We start from the raw sequence: 16,622 nt of genomic DNA on the forward strand, positions 1-16,622 counted from the left end.
CACTGCAAAGACGGTGGCTGAAAGGAGACCTGATAGAGGCCTACAAAATTATCAGATGCATAGATAGCGTGGTTAGTCAGAGGCTTTTTTCCGGGTTTGAAGTTTCAATTACATGGGGCACAGGTTCAAGGTGAGAGGGGGAAAGTTTAAGGGAGATGTGCGAGGGAAGCTTTTCGTGCAGAGAGTGGTAGGAGCCTGGAATGCACTGCCAGAAGAGGTGTTGGAAGCAGGCACATTGGCGACATTTAAGAGGCAGCTGGATGGTTATATGAATAGGGAGGGAATGGAGAGATACGGACTCCATGAGGTCAGAAGGTTTGTTTATTTTAATGTAGTTAGAGCATGAAGATTGGCATAGGCTTGGCGGCCTCTTCCTGTGCTGTACTTCTGTTTTGTTGTTTTGGATACCAGCAGGCATGTACAGTGAGGAAAGCAAATGGTATGTTGGCCTTCACAGTGAAAGGATTCGAATACAGAAGCAGGAATATCTTGCAATTGTATAGGGCCTCTGTGAGATCATACTTGGAGTATTGTGTGCAGTTTTCTCCAAAACCTGAGGAAGGATGTCTATGGATGGAGTGAAGCGAAAGTTTACCAGGCTCTTTCCTGGCATGGCAGGGCTAATGTTTGATGTTTGACTGGATTGTTTAGGACTTTTTTTTTTACTGAGGTTCAAAAGAATGAGGGGTCATCTCACAGATACTATAAAATTCTAACAGGACCACGCAGGAAGGATGTTCGTAATGAACAGGGAGTCCATGCCAAGGTTCACAGTCTAAGAATGCAGAGTTAGAATAAAGATGAGCTTAAATGTCTTCACCCAGAAAGTGGTGCAGTTGAGGCCAAAATATCAAACTAAAATGATCAAAGAGACAAAAGGAACAGGGTACTGACTTGCATAATTGGCCATGATCATATTGAATGGTGAAGCTGTCTGAAAGAGCTGAATGGTCTACTGCTCCTATTTTCTCTGATTCTATTGACGAGGCTCAGTAGCAACAGAAGAGGAAGATCAATCCCAATATTAACTGGGGTAGTGATAGTGTGAAAGGTTTAGAGGAAGCAGAATACTTAGCAAACATGCAGAATACTTAGCAAACATCCAGAATAGCTTTTTAAGCCACTATGCAGAAAACCACAAGAGAAGAAGTGCTACTAGACTTAATTTTACTTAGTGAAGCCAAGCAAGTGGTTGAAATGTCAGTGGTGGAATAATTTACAGACTGCAATCGTAAATCCGTTAGATTCAAGATTGTTATGGAAAAGGACAAGAATGGGCATGGAATCAAAGTTGTAAACTGGCAGAAGGTGGATTTTAAGAAGATCAAATATGATTTGGCTAGAGTGGACTGGGAGCAAATACTTTTTGGTAAATGTGTGTCAGAGCAGTGGGGTACATTCAAGATGGAAGTTGGGAGAGTTCTAATAAAGTCAAAGGGTGGGATCAACAAATCTTGTGAACCTTGGAAATACAGATTGGATGAAGAAAAGAAAATTGAGGCATTTGGCAGGTACTGAAGGTTCAAAACAACAGAAGCCCTAGAGAACTACAGAATGAGTAGGGGTAAATGTAAAAAGCAAATTAGAGTAAAAAACAGGCTTAAAAAGATAATGACAGGAAAAATAAAGGGAAGTACTAAGTTATTTGACAAAACTAAATAATTAAAGGATAACCAGGGAAAGAGGAGGGTCTTTTTATGGACCAAACTGGTAATCTGTGTGTGGCGCCGGGGGATGTAGGTCGGGATTGAAACAAATACTTTATGTTGGTATTCCCAGTGACAGGGATGACATAGATTTAGAAATCAGGAAGAAGGACTGTGATATATTTAAAACAGATTAGATAGAAGGAGAGATCTGATTTGTCTGGCAGGCATAAAAGCAGAAATCTCCAAGGCCAGACGAAATGTATCTCAGATTGTTGAGTGAGGCAAGAGCAGAAATAGCACAGACACCGGCAATAACTTGTAATTGCTTTCTGACCATAGGAGAGAAGTCAGCTAATATGATATTGTTACTCAAGAAGGGAACAAAAGATAAATTATGAAATTTCAGGCTAGTCAGTCTCACCTCAGTGGTGAGGAAACTATTAGAAGTATTTCTGAGGGAGAGAATTAATCTACATGTGGAGAGGAAGGAATTGGTCAAGAACAGTCAGCATGATTTTGTTAAGTAGAGGTCACGTATGACCAACTGGATTTTTTTTGAAGAGGCAACCAGGTGTGTAGATGAGGACAATGCATTCGACATAGTCCACTTGGACTTCACAGAGACTTTTGATAAAGTCCCACATAGAAGACTGATAGGCAAGTGAAGAGCCCTTAATAACTAAGGAAATTTGGCTGATTAGATCCAGAATTGGCTGAGTGGTAAGGAGCAAATGGTGATATTTGAAGCATGATTTTGTGACTGGAAGCCTGTGTCCTTTCGGGGCTCCACAGGGATCAGTGTTGTGGCCCTTCCTGTTTCTGGTTTGAATAAATGATTCAGAATGAATGTTGGGGGTTTGATCAATAAGTTCACAGGCCTTCTCTTATGAAGAGACGTTGTGCAATTTAGACCGATACTTCTCATTCTTTTAAGCCTCAGAAACTATCTAACTGAGTCATATGATATGCTGAAGACAATTGACAAAGTAGAAAGGATGTTTTGTTATGTGGGACAATCTGTAATAAGAGGTTATAGTTTTAGGATAAGGTTTGGCACATTTTAACACTGATGAGGAGAAATGAATTCTCTCAGAAGATTCTGAATCTGTGGAATTCACGTTCCCAGAATAGAGTGAATGCTGCGATATTGAGTAAATTTATGATGTAATTTAAATAGTAATTAGTAATGGGTTGAAGGTTTATGGGCAGCAGGCTGGAAAATGCAAGTGAGGTGGGATGATACCAGCCACAGTTTTATGAAATGGCTGAATTGCTCCATCTCCTAGTTCTTATGTTCTGAGATTATAGGAGAGTGTAGTCGGGCTGGTCAGATGGGCTGATCAGCAGCAATTGGAATTCAATCCAGGTAAGTGTGAGATGATGCAATTGGACAGGGCAAATGAGTCATTGGAATCCATGATGAACAATGTAGGGCTGAGGATCAGAGGGACCTTGGTGTGCATGTCCGCCCATCCCTTAAGGTAAGAGGACAGGTAGATAAAGTGCTTAAAAGGCATATGAGACAATTTCTTTATTAGCTGAGGCATAGAGTTTAGGAGCAGGGAGGTTATTCTGGAACTGCATATACAGTTGGTCCGGCCACAGCTAGACCAGTTCTGGATTCCACATAATAGAAGGGATGTGATTGCACTGGAAAGAGGGCAGAGGAGATTTACCAGAATGTTGTCTGAGTTGGAGAGTTTTAGTTCTGAAAAAAGGTTGGATAGACTAGGATTGTTCTCTTTGGAGAGGAGATTGAGAGGGGCATGATTGAGATATACAAATTATGAGGGGCATGGCAAATTTGAACCTGGATTCCCAGAACATTCCCTGGATCTCTGAATTAATAGTCCAGCACTGATACCATTAAACCAACACATTTCCCAGGATTTTGACCCACCAACAATAAAGGAACTGTGACATCGTTCCAAGTTTCCAGTAAGGAGGCCTTGATAGGACAGATAAGGGTAGGTGTGCCGTTGTTGGTTCTGCTGCCTGGGTTGATGCTTGGTGCTCTGTCCAGTTTCATTCCCTTTTGACTTTTCTGTAGTGTTTTGATATTTTATAAAATATTTAATAACAGAGCACTTGGAAAACAGTGACTGGGTTGGACAGAGTCAGCATGGATTTACAAAAGGGAAATCATACTTAGCAAATCTCTTGGAATTCTTCAAGGAATTAAATAATAGAGTCGATGAGGGAGAGTTTCTTTGACAAGGCTTTTGATAAATTCCAACAGAAGATATAATAAGCGATTGGGGTTGGTGTAGTCTATTGAGATGGATAGAAGACTACTTGCAGGTAGAAACAAACGAGTCTTCAGCTGAATGGGAGTGGGGTACCGTAAGACAATAAAATGCAGGAACAGAATTAGGCGATTCGTGTCATTGAGTCTGTTCTGCCATTTAATCATGGCTTATATGTTTCTCAATTCCATTCTCCTGCCATATCCTTTTAATCCCTGATCCTCTTACTAATCAAGAACCTATCTATCTGCATCTTAAATACACTCACCGACTTTGCCTCCACAGCCCTCTGCTGCAATGAGTTCCACAGATTCACACCCTCTGGCTGAAGAAATTCCTCCTCATCTCAGTTCTAAAGGGTCATCCCTTCACCCTGAAGCTGTGCCCTTGGGTTCTCGTATCTCCTACTAGTGGAATCATCTTCTCCAAGTCCACTGTATGCAGGTCTCTCAGTATTCTCTAAGTTTCAGTCAGATCCCGACTCATTCTTTTAAACTCCATCTAATACAGACCTAGAGTCCTCAACTGCTCCTCATATGACAAGCCCTTCATCCCCAGGTTCATTCTTGTAAGCATCCTGTGGACCCCCTCCAATGCCAGCACATCTTTCCTTCGAATTAGGGCCTAAAACTGCTCACAGTATTTCAAATGTGGTCTGACCAGAGCCATACCTAGCTTCAGCAGTACATTTCTGTTGTTGTGTTCTAGTCCTCTTGAAATGAATGCCAACATTGCTTTTGCCCTCCTAACCGCCAACTGAACCTGCATGTTCACCTTAACAGAATCCTCAACAGGACTGACAAGTTACCTTGTGCTTCAGATTTTCAAAGCCATTTCTCGCTTAGAAAATAGTCTAGTTCTCTGACCTTCCTACTAAAACGTATAATCTCACACTTTGCCACATTGTATTCCATCTGCCACTTATTTGCCCATTCTCCAAGCCTGTCCCAGTTCTTCTGCAGCCTGCCTGCTTCCTCAATACTACCTATCCCTCTACCTATCTTTGTGTCTTCTGTAATCTTAGCAGCAATGTCCTGAGTTCCTTCCTCCAGATCATTAATGTGTGACGTGAGTAGTTGTGGTCCCAGCACTGACCACTGTGGAATACCACTAGTTACCAGCTGCTATCTTGAAAGTGACCCTACTCTCTGCCTTCTGGCAGTCAGCCAATCCTTCTGTCCGTCCCAGTACCTTGTCCCTAATACCGTGAGTTTTTATCTTAATTAGCAGCCTCCTGTGCAGCACCTTGTCAAAGCCTTTTAGAAATCCAAATAGCTTATGTCCACTGGTTCTCCTTTGTTCACTTTGGTCACTACCTCCTCAAAGAATTCTAACAGATTTGTCAGGCATGACCTCCAGTGATTCCTGAAAGATCACCACCAATGCTTCTACAATCCACTCAGTTATCTCCTTCAAAACTCTGTGGTGTTGTCTATTCAGTCTGTGTGATTTATCCATCTTCAGACTTTTCAACTTCCCCAGCACCTTCTCCTTAGTGATGGCCATGAGACCCACTTCTGCCCCCTGACTGTCTTGAAGTTCTGGTATGTTGCTTGTGGTCTTCCACTCTGAAACTGATGCAAAGTACCTACCTAGTTTGTTGACCATTTCTTTGTCCCTCACAACTAATTCTGCAGCCTCATTCTCCAGCATCCAATGTCCACTCTTGCCTCTCTCTCTTTTTTTTAGATATCTTAAAAATCTCTTGCAATCTTCTTTTACCTTACTAGCTAGTTTACTCTCATATTTCATTTTCTCCCTGTTATTGCTCTTTTTGTGATCCTGGCTGGTTTTAAAGGGTACCCCATCCTGTCCTATTGATAGGGTGTATATCCTTGGAGATTTAGTTCCCAGCCCTGATCCCCTTGCAGCCAGGAATGAGTGCTAGGACCCCTGCTTTCACCAAATGTATTAATGTATTGAATGAGGGGCGCTAAATGTAATATCTCCAAATGACACAAAGCTGTGTGGGAGGGTAAGCTGTGAGGAAGATGCAGAGATGCTTCAGTGTGATTTGGACAAGCCATGTAATGTAGATAAATGTGACTTTTAGTCTCCTTATTTGATGAAGGATATTCTTGTGAAGCTTTACCGGGCTGATTCCTGGATGATGGAACTGATGTCTGAGAGGTTGAATTGGTGAGGGTTATATCTGCTGGAGCTCAGAAGAATGAGGGAGGGGGATCTCATAGAAACGTAAAATCCTAACAGAACAAGATAAAGGTTGATGCAGGAAGGTTGTTCCCGATGTTGGGGAGTCCAGACCCAGAGATCGCAGACTAAGGGTAAACCATTTAGGTCTAAGATAAGGAGGAATTTCTTCACACTGAGTGGTGAACCTGTTGAATTTGCTACCACAGAAAGCAGTCAAGGCCCAAACATTGTGTGATTTCAAGAAGGAGCTTGGCTGAAGGAATCAAAGAATATGGGTGGGTGGGCTTGGGGTGCAGGGAAAGGAGCGAGAACATGCTGTTTGAGTTGGATGATCAGCCATGATCATACTGATTAGCACAGGAGGCTTGAAGGGTCAAATGGCTCCCTCCTGCTCTGATTTTCTATATTTCTACAGATAGAGTAGACAGGAAAAAAACTTCTCCCCTTGGTGGAGGGATCAGTGACCAGGGTGCATAGATTTAAAGGTCAGGACTAGAGGTTTTGGGAGGGATGTGAGGAAAATGCTTTTCATCTAGAGGGTGGTGGGAATCTGGAATTTGCTGCCTTATGAAGATAGTTGGGTCAGGAACAGTCATAATATTGAAGAAGTATTTGGATGTGCATGTGCAGTGCTAAAGATTCTGGGCCAGTGCTGAAAAATGGGAGAATAGGTTGTTTCTGAGTGGCACAGCCTTGACGGGCTAAAAGGCCCCTCTCTATGCTTGTAGACCTCTATTACCCGTACCTGTCTTTTGTTCCCCTTGTGCAATCAGTTTCTTGAATGTAATATTGCAACTAAAATCCCTGATCTCTCAAACCTTCTGATAAAACCCTTTTCCAACCTCCCAGGGACCCTCCAATCCTTCATAATGTGTGCGTGATCACTGGTTTGCATAGACCCAGACGCTCTGTGTTTGTGAGTGTGATGTCGTCACACACTGACAATCGCATAATAACATCAACCGCTCCACAGGTATTTTATCAGATGTGGGATTTTTCTGACTTCAGTGTTTCTGATATTTTTACAGGTGCAGGCTTCAGCGGAAGATTTTCAAATTGTAGACACAGTGAAATTGTTTGAATGGTGAGTAGTTTTGACCATTCTTCTACAATTTTGAGCTTTTTGGTACCATGCCAGTGATCTGTGAGAGGATACATGTCTCTGGGGGCTGCTGGAATTCCTTTACTGTGGATCTGAATCCATATCCTCCAATGCTGTGTTTTACCTCTGACTTCCTTGATCAGTTCTGCCATAGCCTCACTTCATTTGTTTAATATCTCGGTGTTTGTTTGCTGAATCTCTGAGGTTTCTGTCATTGCCTGTCACCCAACTATACGCTGTTGACTTACCAGTTTCGTCTTCCCTCAGTACCTCTTACCATCAGAAATTATGGAGTCGTAGACTTATACCGTTTTGCAGAGGCACTTTGATCCATCGAATCTGCACCAACAAAACTACTTGACCTACATTAATCCCACTTTCCAGCCCACTTGATCCATAGTCTTAAAAGTTATGACATTTCAAGTGCTCATTCAAGTACTTTTTTAAAGGTTGTGAGGTTGCCTGCTTCAATTACCCTCCCACGTAATACATTCTGAATACCCACCACCATCTGAGTGAAAAGAATAAAGTTCATTGAATTCCCTGAATTTCCTGTCTTTCACCTTGAAATTATGCCCCACTGACGCTTCAATTAAAAGGAACAGATGTGTTCTATCCATCCTGTCCGTGCCCCTCATCATCTTATCGGAACAGAGGTAGGCCATTCAGTTCCTCAAGCCTGATCCACCACTCAGTGCTGGTCTGTACCTAACTCCATAAAACTGCCTTTGGCCCATAAAAACAGGCCCTTCAGCCCACCATGACTGTGCCGACCACCGACCACCAAATACCAAACTACACTAATCTCATTTACCTGCATTTGGTCCATAGACTACTATGCGCTGGCATTTTAAGTGTTCATCCAGATGCTTCTGAAACGTTGTGAGAGAATCTGCCTTCACCACCCTTTCAGCCGGTGCCGTCCATGTTCTACCATTCTCTGGGTGAATTTTGTTTTCTTTACATTTCCTGTAAATCACTTATTCCTTACCTTAAATTTATGCCCTGTGGTCTTAGACTTGTCTGCTATGGGGAAAAGATTCTCATGATCTAGGCTGTCCACAACTCTCAGATTTATGTATACTTGACACAGACCCCCGGTCTCCTTGGCTGCAGGGAAACCCAACCCAGCCTCTCCTAATAATCAAGACTTTCCATCTCAGGCAGCATCCTCGTGAATCTCCTATCTATATGTTGTCTAACCAATGTTTTATAAAGTTCTAACAAGTCTTCCTTGCTCCTGTATTCTGCGCCCCAGCAAATGAAGACAAGCAGCCCATATGCCTGCTTCACCACCTTATCTACCTATGCTGACAGCTTCAGGGATCTCTGGACTTGTACACCAAGGCCTTCTTGATTTTATTTGATTTGTTTTGATTTATTACTGTCACATGTCCCAAGGTACAGTAAAAGTGTTGTCTTATGTGCTTTACAGGCAGATAATGCAGAACTCCCTAGGAACCTTCTGTTCATTGTGGAGATCCTTCCCTCATTAGATCTCCAAAATGCATCACCTCTTAGCCATTAGTCTGCCCAATTTACCAGCTGATGAATATCAGACTATCCTGAGACCACCATCCTCACTGTCAACAACACTACCAATTGTCCTGTCAGCTGCAGACAGTCACATTCTGCCTGTAGTGACTGGAATGGCACACAGTGCAACCTGTGCAACCGTCCGTTATGCATTTTAAATTACATTAATTGACCCGTCCTACCACCTTCAGGGATCTGTGGACGATCACCTGAGATCCATTTGTTTATTTGAGCTTCCTAACGTTCTTGCCATTCGCTGAGTATGCCCTTGTCAGGTTCCTTCTTTTAAAGTGCATCACCTCACATTCATCAGGGTTAAATTCACTGTAGCTGTGGTCTGAGCAAAGTTCTGTACAGCTTCAACATAATTTGGCTGCTCTTATAATCTGCTCCTTGACTGATAAAGGCAAGTGTCCATATAAATGTAAGGATACATGGTAACTTGCCAAGATGGATGTAAAATTGGCTTAGTGACAGGAAACAGAGGGTAGTGGGAGAAGGCTGTTTGTGTCACTGGAACTCAGTGTGCAGTGACATACCATGGGCATCAGTGCTGTTTGTGATATTCATACACGATCTGGATAAGAACTGAGAGATGATCTTTACGTTTCAGGATCAGACAAAGATTAGTTGGGTGTTTGACAGTGAGGAGAAAGGTGTTAGATTACAGGAAGATATGAACAGATTGGTCAGAAGGCAGGAACAAAAACAGAAGTTGCCGGGAAAGCTCAGCAGGTCTGGCAGCATCTGTGAAGAAAAAATCAGAGTTAATGTTTCGAATGCAGTGACCCTCCCTCACAACTGATCAGTTCTGAGGAAGGGTCACCGGACCCAGAACGTTAACTCTGATTTTTTTTCTTTACAGATGCTGCCAGACCTGTTGCGCTTTTCCGCAACTTCTGTTTTTGTTCCTGATTTACACCAACGCAGTTCTCTCGGTTTTTATTTAGTTAGAAGGCAGAACAGTGGCAAATGGAATTTAACCCTGATAAATGTGAGGTGATGCACTTTAAAAGAAGGAACCTGACAAGGGCGTACTCAGTGAATGGCAAGAACGTTAGGAAGCTCAAATAAACAAATGGATCTCAGGTGCTCGTCCACAGATCCCTGAAGGTGGTAGGACGAATCAATTAATGTAATTTAAAATGCATAAGGGACGGTTGCGTAGGTGACAAGAACAGGGAGCTCATGTCGGAGCTGTACAGAACTTTTACAGGCTGCAGCTGGAGTACCGTGTGCAGTTTTGTTCAACACATTATAAGAAGAATGTGATTTCACTGGAGCGGTTACAAAGGAAATTCGTCAGAATGTTACCTGGCTTGGATAATTTCAGCGACGAGGAGAGGCTGGATAAGCTCGGCTTGTTTTCTTTGGAGCAGAGAGCGTTGAGGCATAGCCTGATAGAGATGTACAAGATTATGAGAGGCATGGACAGGGTGTTCCTTGTAGAATAGCTTGGGGTTCTCCCTGCCAGTGTTTTATCACACCCCTTTTTACTCTCCTAATTTCTTTCTTGCTTTCCTGCTTACACTTTTTATTCTCCACTAGGGCCTCCATCGCTTTGCTCCCTTTGTACATCTTAAAAGCTTTTCTTTTCCATCTTATTTAGTACAGAATACTCCTAGACATCCAGGGTTCTCTGGGCTTGTTATAGAGTCACAGAGGTTTAGACCTCTACAGCATAAAGAAAGGTCCTTTGGCCCATTGAGTCTGTGCTGGTCAAAAACAACTATGTACCTATTGTAATTTTCCAGCACTTGGCTCATAGCCATGTATGCCTTAGTGTCTCAAGGGTACATCAAAATAGTTCTTAAATTCTTCTACATTTCACCCTAAGGAGAACATGTTGGACTAATTTCTGCTGTACATTTACCCATATGTATCTATCTTAAGGTAATCCTGCTTTATTTCCCCTATCTATAGCCCTTTTTCACAGACAATCTATTTTCTTTTCTATATCATGTATGATGTATGATGATGTCATCACTGTCACGAAAATTGTTCTCCTGCTGACACTGTGGGCACCTATCCAGCTTTGTTTCCCAGAATTTGGAGCGGCATGGAGGCTCAATGGTTAGCACTGCTGCCTTGCAGCACCAGGGACCCAGGTTCAATTCTAGCCTTGGGCAGACTGTGTGCAGGTTGCACATTCTTCCGGTGTCTGCATGGGTTCCTTCCGGGTGCTCCAGTTTCGTCCCATAGTCCAAAGATGTGCAGGTTATTGGCATTGCTAAATTTCCCATAGTATCCAAGGATGTGCAGGCCAGGTGGATTAACCAGGGTAAATGTGGGATTATGGGGTTCGTGTGGGAGGCTGGGTTTGGGCGAGATGCTCATTGGAGGGTTAGTGCAAACTTGATGGACCAAATTGCCTCTTTATGCACTAGAGATTCTGTGAATTAAATCCAGCACTGCTTTGACACTTGTTGGACTGACTACATGTTAATATATAAAACACTGCTGATTACATTTCAATACATCTGTCCCCTCTAACCCCTTTGTACTACGACTACCTCAATTAATGCTGGGGGGGGTTGAAATCCTGTAATCTAATCACCATGTTGTTCTTTTTACACACCTCATTGAATTGTCTGCAGTTGTTTTCCATCTGCATTAATCATTCCATTTTTCTTCTGATTCTGACGTTGTATTGACTCTCAAGTTCTGAACCATTTTTATTCCTTGTAATTTATACTGCACACCCGCCACATTCAATAATAATCTGGATTTACTTAGAAGTCACACGACACCAGGTTATAGTCCAACAGATTTATTTGATATCACGAGCATTCAGAGTGCAGCCTCTTTGTCAGGTGAAGTTAGAGAGAAGAGTACTTGGACACAGAATTTATAGGCAGAGAGATTGAAGGATCATACAACTGGTGTGAGAGAATGTGTTGAATAATAAGTTTCTGCAGGTAACCAAGAAGATGGTGTGACTAAAGTGTCAACAGCTGAATAACAAGCAAAGGGATGATCTATAATCTGATTAAATGAGGCAGAGACATAATTACAAAAAAATTAAAAATAAGGTGCTGGAGACAAACTGAATGGCTGGAATAACATGATAGCTATGATTTGCATGCTGAGGGTCTAACCAAAGTACTAAGTAATCCAAAAATGTTCAAACTAATTAAGGTAGTGCTGTTCTGTCTTAATTCACTGATGAAGGGGCTATACTCTGAAAGCTTTGTGATTTCAAATAAACCTGTTAGACTATGACCTGGTGTTGTGTAACTTCTGACTTTGTCCACCTCAGTCCAACATCCACAATCTGGAATTAAGAATCTACTGATGAGTGTGAGACCATTGTAGATTGTCAGGAAAAGCCCATCTGTTTCACCCAATGTCCTTTAGGGAAGGAAACTGCCATCCTTGCCTGCTCTGACCTACATGTGACTCCAGACCCACAGCAATATGGTTGACTCTGAACTGCCCTCTGGGCAATTAGGGATGGGCAATAAATGCTGCCTGGTCAGTGACGCTCTCGTCCCATGAATGTAATTTAAAAACAATTTCCTGTGCTTCTGCCCTCAACGATAATAAGGATAGAGTTCCCTTGGTCCTCACATACCACTCCACCAACTTCCGAATACAATGCACTATCCTCCGACATTTCTGCCACCTACAATCAGACTCCACCACCAAAATGATATTTCCCTCCCCACCCCTTTCTGTTTCCCACAGGGACCGTTCACTCTGCAACTCCCTCGTCATCTCCACACTCCCCACCAACCCCTCCACCACACCCGGTACATTTCCCTGCAACTGCAGGAGGTGCAACACCTGCCCCTACACCTCCCCTCTCACTTCTGTCCGAGGCCCCAAACAATCCTTCCAAATCCAGCAGAGATTCACCTGCATTTCATCTAACCTTAACTACTGTATCCGTTGCTGTTGGGTCTCTTCTATGTTGGGGAGACCAAATGCAGAATCGATAGCCTGAATATTGACTTCATCAGCTTCAAAATCTCTCCTCCCCCAACCTGTCCATCTTCTGACTTACCTGTCCGCTCCACTCTTCCCACTGACTAAACACAATAACCTCCTACCCAGCCCCAGCCCCAGCCCCAGCCCCACCTCCTTTCCTCTATTTATTTCTGGGCTCCCCTCACTCTCCCCAGTCCTGATGAAGGATTTCAACCTGAAACATTGATTTTCCTGCTCCTCGGATGCTGTCTGGCCGGCTGTGCTTTTCCAGCTCCACACTTATTGACTCTCTCCTCAGCTACTGCCTGACCTGTTGAGACTTTCTGGCATTTTCTCTTTATTTCAGATTTGCAGCAGGTGCAGTATTTTGCTGCTCTTTTGATCCAGGTATTGCTCACAGAACCAAGTCGAGAAACACTGATGGATGAATTAAAAGTCCAATTGCATCAGGATAGGTGTTGGTCATAGAGTTGGTCTCCACTGTAGGTTCATGTTAATTACAAAATCGCTGAGTGATTGCTATAGAGAAGGAGGCTATTCGGTCCATTGGGCCTGTGCTGGCTTTCTCCAAAAGCAAATCAGCGATTCCTCTCACTTGGCCTTTCATTTTGTCTTCAGGGGCATCTCAAATTCCTTTTTGAAAGTCTTCGTGGTATCAGTGGAGTGGAGATGGAGGAGAAGCTGCTGAGTTTACCCTGAGGCCTTTCAAGCCCAGCTGGGCCCAGCAGTTTCCAATGTGAAGTTCTCAAAGGAAGCTGGACTCTAGGGAGGGTCAAGTTGCTAAATAAACACTGTCCACACAATGTATATACAAAAAAAAATGTCAGAAATGAAGAAGGGTCCAGACCCGAAACATCAGTTTTCCTGCTCCTCTGATGCTGCTTGGCCTGCTGTGTTCATCGAGCTCTACACCTTGTTATCTCAGATTCTCCAGCATCGGCAGTTCCTACTATCTCTGTATTCATAAATGGGTCTCTTTTAGATTGTCAAAATGTGACGAGTGGGGACTCGCAGGGTTTTGCTGAGCCCATGTTTTACAGTTTATATCCATGACTTAGATGAGGAGAATGAAGTCATGGTGGCTACATTTTATAATGACAGGCAGGAAGTGTTGTTGTGAAGCAAACTTAAAATTTACCTGCATCAGTCTGCAGCCTTTTTGAATGAACTTCTCAGGTGAATTATGATCCAGTAAAATATGAAGTTGTTCACTCCAGAAAACAGTCCAGAGCACAAGTACAGAATTCCATACTTGCAGAGAGATCGCCGGGGATCTGGTGCCTGATACACACAACAATAATATGTAGGTACAGCAAGTGAAGAAGGGTCATAGAATGTTATCCTTTAACAGAAAAGTAAGGAGTTTATGATTCAGTTGTGTAGGACATTAGTGAAACCACAATTCAACTACTGTGTGCAGTTTGGTTTCCTTTTTTCTTTTTATTCATTAACAGGATGAGGGTGTCGCTGACCAGGCAGCATTTATTGCCTGTCCCCAATTGCCCAGAGGGCAGTTCAGTGTCAACCACATTGCTGTGGGTCTGGAGTCACATGTAGGCCAGACCAGGTAAGGATAGCAGTTTCCTTCCCTAAAGGACATTAGTGAACCAGATGGGTTTTTCCGACAATCAACAATGGGTTCATGGTCATCATTAGATTCTTAATTCCAGGTATTTTATTGAATTCAAATTCCACCATCTGCCATGGCAGGATTCGAACCTGGATCCCCAGAATGTTATCTCGGTCTCTGAATTAACAGTCCAGCGATAATACCACTAGGCCATCACCTCCCCATCCTTATTGAAGGAAGGACGGAAATTCAGTGGAGTAAGTTTAGTGGAGGTTTACTAGACTGATATTTGAATGAGCGTGTTGTCTGATGATATTTTGGACAGACTGGTCTTGTAATCATATGCGGGTAGAAGAGGGAGGGGTGCCTTGGCTGATGTGTTTAATATCCTGAATGGGTTTTGACAAGGTGAATATTTCCTCTTATGGGTAAGTTCAGAATGGGGAGGAAGACTGTTTTTTCCTGAAAACAATGCGACTTTGGAGCTCTCTGCCTCAGAAAGCGGTGAAGACTGGGTCATTGAACATTTTTAAGGTGGCGGTGGATAGATTCTTATTCAGCAAGTTATTTGGTGTTGATGGGAATTCAGAACATGAACAGCTTGGCCATGATCTTGTTGAACGATGGAGCAGGCAGGACTGGCCTATAGTTCATATGTTGGCCGTTCTGTTCGTACATTTCGCACTGAACCATACGAGGAGACATTGAGGCATGACTTACTCAGAGATAGTAAGAACTGCCAATACTGGAGTCAGAGATAACACAGTGTGGAGCTGGAGGAACACAGCAGGTTAGGCAGCATCAGAGGAGCAGGAAAGCTGACATTTCGGGTCGGGACCCTTCTTCAGAAATGTTGTGTTTCTGATGATTCCTGCTTTCCTGCTTTTCTGATGCTGCCTAGCCTGCCGTGTTCCTCCAGCTCCACACTGTGTTATCTTGGGACATGACTTTGTATTTTTATGGGGAGACTTTCACTTACATTATTTTTGTTCTATATCAATTCCACAGGATATTGAAAGGAGAGGATTCACAGTTGGGAAACTGCAACCAAACATTACATCGGGATTTCACAGAATTGCCCACTTCATTGTAACCTGAATCTCACTAGATTTTTGAACATGGAAGGAGAAAGCACCGTTGACAGCGGTGATAAACTGTACACGTTTTGTGTGTGTGCACAAGCATTCAACCGATCATCTGACCTCTCGAAACACAACTGGAGTCACAAGGAGAAACCATGGAAATGTGGGATCTGTGGGAAGGGATTAACATCCACAACTGAACTGGAAACTCATTGGTGCAGTCACACTGAGGAAAGTGTGGCAAGGGCTTCGCTCAGAAATCCCACCTGCTGAGACACTGGGGAGAGACCATTCTCCCGCTCTACTTGTGGGAAGGGATTCACTAATTCCTCCAAACTGCTGATACACCAGCGAATTCATGCTGGGGGGAGGCCGTTCACCAGATTCTAGTGTGGGCAGGGAGCACCAAGCAGCTGTGGAGTCCTGTGTGGAGTAAATGGGAAATTGTTCAGATACTATTGATTTACAACAGGTAGGTAAACATTGAAGAACATTGCCTTGCTTTCAGTTCAGAATAATCAAGGATTGATTTTAGTTGAAAAATCCAGAGATTGAAAGTTTTTTTTATTCAATTTGGAGGAGATCTGACCGGGGTCAGACTCAAGTTTAGTTTCTCTGCTACAGAGAGATCAGAACAATTCGGTGAAAAGCAGTCACCTCAGTAGAAACAGAAAATGTTTAAGATCTGAAATTTGAGAGAATTCATGAAAGAAACTTCTATAGTTCACAGGAAATATCTGGGCCAAATCAATTCAGATATAACTTACACGTTTGATATTTAGGTGTAATTTCTTTGGACTTCAATCTGTGTAAATTGATGCTTAGCACGTTGGTGCAGCAGGTAATCAGGATGGCCAATGGAATGCATTGGTCCTTATTTCAAGGAGGTTGGTGTATAAGAATAAGGAAGTCTTACTGCAACAGTACCAGGTGCTGGTGAAACTTTGTCTTGGGGACTGGGAGCAGTTTTGGTCCCCTTATTGAAGGAAGATGATCATTTTATTGGAGGCAGTTCAGAGAATGTTCTTTAGGGTGACCTGGTATGGAGGGATTGTCTTATGAGCAAAGGCTAAACAGTTGGCACTGGAGTATCGAAGAATGAGAGGTGATGTCATTGAAACTTACTGGATTCTTAAGGGGCTTGAAAGGGTAAATACTGAGAAGATTGTTTCCCCTCATGGAAGAGTTTCGGGCCAGAGGGCATAGTTTCAGAATATAGGGCCGCCAATTTAAAACAGAGATGAGGAGGAATTTCTTTACTCAGTGTTGTAGGTGTTTGGAATTCATTGCCACAGAGTCATAGTCATACAGCACGGAAACAGACCCTTTGGTCCAACACATCCATGCCAACCA

The 16,622-nt window shown here is 43.0% G+C and overlaps 1 long non-coding RNA gene across 2 annotated transcripts in view; it reads left to right on the top strand.

The window, feature by feature from the left end:
* The window catches only part of LOC125487945, a 28,695-nt gene extending 12,386 nt beyond the window's left edge, over positions 1-16,309 (top strand). For both annotated transcript variants that reach the window (XR_007266163.1, XR_007266162.1), the window contains exons 2-3: positions 7,078-7,133; positions 15,196-16,309. This is a non-coding gene — a long non-coding RNA (uncharacterized LOC125487945). The remainder of the gene's footprint in view (positions 1-7,077; positions 7,134-15,195) is intronic.
* The last annotated feature ends 313 nt before the right edge of the window (positions 16,310-16,622 follow it).

Source organism: Rhincodon typus, chromosome 47, assembly GCF_021869965.1.
Source record: "Rhincodon typus isolate 14 chromosome 47, sRhiTyp1.1, whole genome shotgun sequence".
NCBI lineage: Eukaryota > Metazoa > Chordata > Chondrichthyes > Orectolobiformes > Rhincodontidae > Rhincodon > Rhincodon typus.